General features: G+C 38.9%; 1 non-coding gene across 1 annotated transcript in view; it reads left to right on the forward strand.

Annotated features, from left to right (window-relative positions):
- The first annotated feature begins 5,987 nt into the window (after positions 1–5,987).
- The window catches only part of LOC115032062, a 168-nt gene continuing 23 nt past the window's right edge, over positions 5,988–6,132 (forward strand). The window contains exon 1 of the small nuclear RNA XR_003837706.1: positions 5,988–6,132. This exon is cut by the window's right edge and continues 23 nt beyond it. This is a non-coding gene — a small nuclear RNA (U1 spliceosomal RNA).

A 6,132-nucleotide genomic window follows, 5' to 3' on the forward strand; every position in this document is an offset into this window, starting at 1 on the left:
TAATTCAAAAAATGATTTTATTAATTTGACCACTAATGTGTCTCTGGGTATCAATGAGTGGAGGACTTTTGTAAGGGATGGGTTTCCTTTCAGTGTTGTATATACATACAGATTTGGAGCTATTCAGAGAGTTGGCAGCCCAAAAGATACATACATAATACAGCAGTAAATCAATATATTCAGAGCACTACGTGGAGTCATGGATGAGCCTGCATAAACACTGCCATGTGAATATCTAAATAAAACATTTAAAATTGAATCGTCATTGATCTTCTGGATTTCCAGAAACTCACTTCCTTTCTCTCAAGACACACAGCACCCATGCATGAATATTAATCCTGTCCCATTTAAACTACTTCATTATTGGATGTGTTTGTTTTAATCATCATTTACTCATTAAAGACAAGAGCTGGATGACCTTTAGTTTCAGCTCCATAAATATTTCCAAGGAAACAGAGCTTACGTGTTCAGGAAAGGGTGTGCCAGATGAACAGGTGTCTCTGCACAATTGTGAGCTGCCTTCCAAATCCTCCGGGATTAGGGTGGGTATTGAGTCCCATATGGATATGGGATTATGCATTTGCATCCCACTTCTCAGCACCAACTACCTATTAGAATCCACAAAGTGGTATTCTGTTGTGAACTACCAAGAGTTTGAATATTTGGTTGATATGACAAGAAGAGTAAGCCAGGCCATATGACAGACATTTGGCCTGGGAGTAGTTTCCTTCTTATACCATTCTTCTCATAAGTAACTAATGAGTCCTTGGTGATAGGTACGTGATAATCAGCTGATAACTTAAGTGAAAGGAAGTTCCAGAGACAAATCTCAGCAAGGAAAGTGTAACAAGCTTACAGCAACAGTAAACACTGCCTGCAGGTAACAACCCTAAGTATGTGCTCTTTTTGTAGGCATGGAAGAGCAGTGTTTCTTAACGAGTGGGTCTCAACCCCCTTGGGGGGGGTGTCAAATGACCCTTTTGTAGATCACATATCAGATATCCTGCATATCAGATATCTATATTATGATTCATAACAGTAGCAAAATTACAGTTATGAAGTAGCAATGAAATAATGGGGGGTCACCACAGCATGAGATGATAGGGTCAAAGCATTAGGAAGGTTGAGAAGCACTACTGCAAGAATCAAATCAGTGCAGACCCAAAGGGGATCTGGGAGAGAGGGGCAACCATCTCCAGGAAAATAAGCAAAATTGCTGTAAACCATCAAACTCTGAGAAGCACACGCTAATGAAGCTGTCCATTCATTCTCATTTTGGGGGGTTCTTTTTATATGACATTCAGTTATTATTTATGACTGTGCTTAGAGAAGGCAGCTGGAAGAGTTAAACTACCTACACTGTGTTTCATGTTGAGTATTTAGTCATCGTATCACCTTTTACACAGTCCTTGGCTCATACATACATTCCACAGACTGCTGTGTTTATAAAAGCAGAATGAAGTAGGCTGCAGGCTTAGGTCCTGACCTCACCGTTATTGGAATTTAATACTGGGCACTGTGCTCATCTCACAGTCTGGTCCCAGCCTCAGGAGAGAGGGACAGCACATCTGAAGCTATGGTAACTCTCCAGCAGTGAATCCCCCTCGCATTTATATTTTACATTTCTGTCATTACTGTGTTTCTAGAGGGCCTGTTTCACATGACCATTTTATTACTTCCCTGGACTTGCCAAAGCTCCATTTCCCAGTGCCAGAAAAGGCATTAAACTATTCGGCTGGTCTTATCATCTTCCAGAAAACAATAAAGGCCCTTTTGTACGCCTTTAGTTAAATGCGTTCATTGTGCCAACAAGACAGGAGTTAGGCAAGTCTTATAGTCCAGGCTGACATCCAACTAGAGAGGATTACGGCTTTCTCTATTCTCCATCCCAGGTTTTGGAATTGACTTCCCTCCTTTGCAGAGCACATATTTGGTTAATTTTATTTATAGATGCCAGACTCCTCTTAAGCTTATGTGTTCTTGATTTCAAACTCTTAAGCAATCACAAATTTGTTTTTGTTTAGCCTTTTTGAAAGGATGACCTAAAGTTGAAAAAAACAGAAGATGAAACCCATACAAATTGGAGAAAGAGGTCTAATCATTAGGCTGTCACGATAACTTTGTTCTAAGTCATTGCCATATTCATAGGCCATGTATATACTTTAGGAGAATTGACTGTATCATCAGGGGTGTGTACAATAGTAGTAAGTACAATTGAGAAGCTTTGTTGGGAGAACACTATATAATTTATGTAAAGACCTTTTAAAATTTAATTTTTTAACTGTGTGTGAGNGTGTGTATATAGATATCTGATATGTAACCCCAAGGTGGTCGTGGACTACAGGTTGAGAACCACTGCTCTTAACTTTGTGTCACATTTCTAGCTCACTAAAATCTTTTTAAAAAGNAATTTTATCTTCTTGATTTGACTTTAAGAAATGGCATCTTNGTAAGAAAAAGCAATGGCATCTTCTTAGTTTTATCTGATAGTCTGAATCGTACCGCNACATGTGGAGATTTAGTTAGTGAGACTGGTAGTTTCACTCAAATCTATCCTTCCTTTCCTCCTAGAAACAGAGTTGTAGTTGTACATAGATCTGTGAACTAGACCCTACCTTCCAGCCTCCCTTGCAGCTAACTGACTAAGTCCTTATTCATAGAATGGTTACAGAAATGAAATATCTGGGTCTGGATATTAAACTCAGGTAAAAGTCCTCAGGCCTCTTTCCAGATATACCTTTATCCGTGTTTCAGAATATAAGAGAACATTGCTGAAGGTCTCTGAATCTCTGAATTACTACATGTCACAGATCTGCCTCATCCATTCAGACTATGCAGTTACACATAGTTCTTTTATGTGAGAAAAGATCAAATTCAAAGGTTCATCGAACTGGCCAGGAGTGGCGGTGCTCACCTTAAATTCAAGTCTTTGGGTGACTGAAGCAGGAGGATTGTGAGTTTGAGGCCATCTGGGCTGATTAGCAAAAATTTGTCTTAAAACAGACAAACAAAGAGAAGATAAATGAACCCAGTGGAATTTTTGATTTTCTTTGTTAGAGGAACTTGTCCATCAATATAATGAACACAAGTATTATCCCGATAAGCCTTTGATGTATAGTGGTTATAGTTTAATTTTGTAGTTTTAAATTTACAACAGGAAGTAGAATTTGAAATATGACTTCTCTAATTGTAGATAAAAAAAAAACACCAAAGCATATTAACATGCCTGTTTTCTTCTCNTGTATTCTTCACTGGTGATGAAACTGAGGAATCTTGGAGTCTTTTATATTAGGATGGAAAGTAACTGTTAAGGTCTCCTTAAAAGTTATTGGTTGCTGTCAATTGAATGCAAAAATATATGACTTTTATCTCCCACTTTAACATCAGTCATATATATATATATTTATATATATATATACATGCATATATATAAACATATATACACCTATATGGAAAATACATGAATTGTAAATACTTTCATTGATATGGAATATTATTTTTTAAAAGGTGAGCATTGATCAACATAAGGATGGCTTCATAAATTACAGAAGCAGACATGCTGTGACATCCTCATTGAGGATAAGGTGGTGGGATGTTCAGACATAGNACAACAACTGGGATGGAATAAGAAAAAAAAGTTACAGAACAATGTGTAATTGTTCTGTATGATGCTCATTTAAAAGAACAATGCATGTGCATCCCCCTGTGATACTCCTAACCATGTGATCAGAGGGAGAGAGAGCAAGATAAGACTGCAATTTCATCTCTGAATTCCTTTACTTGCTGCAGCATCCAACATATAATGGAAACCAGATGCTGACCCAGATATAATGAGTTTCACCCCTCTATCATCCATTGTGCAGTGAGCAGTGAGTGCATCNACATGAGTGTAAGTATGTCCATCTGTGAGCTATGCAGGACAAGTNTAAGAGACCACTTCTGGAAAGCCAAGAACCACTTACAGCAGAGAACAAGCATGGAACAGGACAATCATTTTTCAATTCTGTGAAGTTCCCTCCTTTCTTATTCCTTAAATATGTCCCATGACTGCGACTCAAACAACATTTCATTGAGAATCAAAAAGTCATTAGAATGTTTTATATAAGTCTATCCACCATGGGCGTTTTCAGGATTTGAAGGAAGCTGTGGAATTTATCACTTTGAAATCCACCTGCTCTAGAAGGAAAGCAATGGGTCAGAAAGAAATCNAAATCCAAATGTAAGATATGACTTATCACAGAACACCTCAAAAANGTGTGGGGATTTTTGTACAGCCTTTTTACCAGTAAACTTGGGAATTATAAAGAAGCCTGTGGGCTTCAGCCTCTGGGATGAAAGTGATGTCTATGACTTTGATATTGTTCTAGAACAGACCACAAACCCGGTTTGTACCTGAGAATGACACCCTTGAAAACCAAAGCTCCGTCTTAGTTACTTTTCTGTTGCCATGCTAATATACCACGATCATAGCAACAGAATTATCAGAACACTTTGGAATTACAAAGAAAACTCTGCAGCTCAATTATAGCTCCCTCAATCCTTGCATTATCTCATAGGCTGATGTAGATATTTAGTGAACTATTCATCAGTGAGCTGCAACTGGGATTTTCTAGAGGAGCATTTGTNTAATGATTTTACATTTGTATATGGTAAGGAATATAGCTAGGATCCCTTTTAACTCTCTTCTGTCTTGACTGTAAGCATTCACCTAAGACATCCATCCTTAGTCCCTTAAATTAAAAGATGAAGACGAAAAGACAATACATTGGGCTAAATGTGTTTGCCATTGCAGGACTGGAGTTTGGTTCCAGGAACCCAAGTAAAAGCTTGGTNGGTATGTGATCACAACACATACCAGGCAGTGAGGATCCTCCTGCCCACTTGCTCCATCAGCCTAGGCAAGACACTAAACTGTGCACTTAGGGAGAGAGCCTACCTCAGTATATTAAGACAGAAAGCAACCAAGGAAGACACTCCATGTCAACCTAAGGTCTCCACGTACGTACATATGTATCTCTCAGAACATATGCATATACATACTCAAACCCCACAAACATACATGCTAAAGAAATGTGAAAAACAAATCTATGAAGACTATAGAGTGAAAACTGAAAGGAACTTTTTACTCATATGATCATTGAGTGATTAACAATAAAACCTGCTGTGTTGGGGGTGGTAGTGGTTAACTTGGCACAAACCTAGATATATTCAGGAAGCAAGGAAACTTAATTGAGAAAATGCCTCTAGATGATTGGCCTGAAGACAAGTCTGTAGGGCATTTTCTTGATTAATGATGGATGGAGGAGGGCCCAGCTCACTGTGAGAAATGCTACCCCAGGCAAGTGGTTCTGGATGAGTAAGAGAGCAGGCTGAACAAGTCATAAGAAACGAACCAGTAAGCAGCGCTCTTCCACAGCTTCTGCTTCAGTCCCCACTTCCAGGTTCCTGTTTTAAGTTCATCATCCAAGGAAGCTCAGGGTGTGAATAATATACATTCAAATAGGGATGTGAGGTTGTTGCAAACACCTGAACAAAGAGGTAGGATTTATATTATACAGCTGAATTGAGGAGGAGATTTAGCTAATATCAGTCTCTGTAGAGGAATAGTTTTTAGGCCATAAATATATCAAGGGAAAGAGGTAGAAACCTATGGTTGTTTTTTTTTTTTTTTGCACACAATATTAGTATCTGTACGTCGGCCAGAGAAAGGTTTTGTCATCCCTCTGCATCTCACCCCAAGGGGAGGGCTTTGCTNCTTTACCGAGTCTGAAGTTAGGATCCTTGGCATGGAGGGCTTATGTCAACTACACACATTCACTCAGAACCTCATGTGCTCAGGGCTTCCTGTGTTCCCATACTATACATTAGCTCCACCATCATGGACTCTAACCCTCTGAAACCATAGCCCAATTAAATGCTTCCTTTTGTAANGGTTTTTGTTGTTGTTGTTCATGGTGTTTTAGCACAGCAGTAGAAAAGCAACTAAGATATTTACCTGGCAGGGTACGTGCCATGATCACGAATGTGGTTTTCTCAGGTGATGATCATTCTTTGCATGCCAGATATGTCGAACCCTGTGATTTCTTTAAATTCAGGGAACTCTACTGCATAATTTGTGATAGTGGGGGGGTG

The sequence above is a fragment of the Mus caroli genome, chromosome 9 (genome assembly GCF_900094665.2).
Source record: "Mus caroli chromosome 9, CAROLI_EIJ_v1.1, whole genome shotgun sequence".
NCBI lineage: Eukaryota > Metazoa > Chordata > Mammalia > Rodentia > Muridae > Mus > Mus caroli.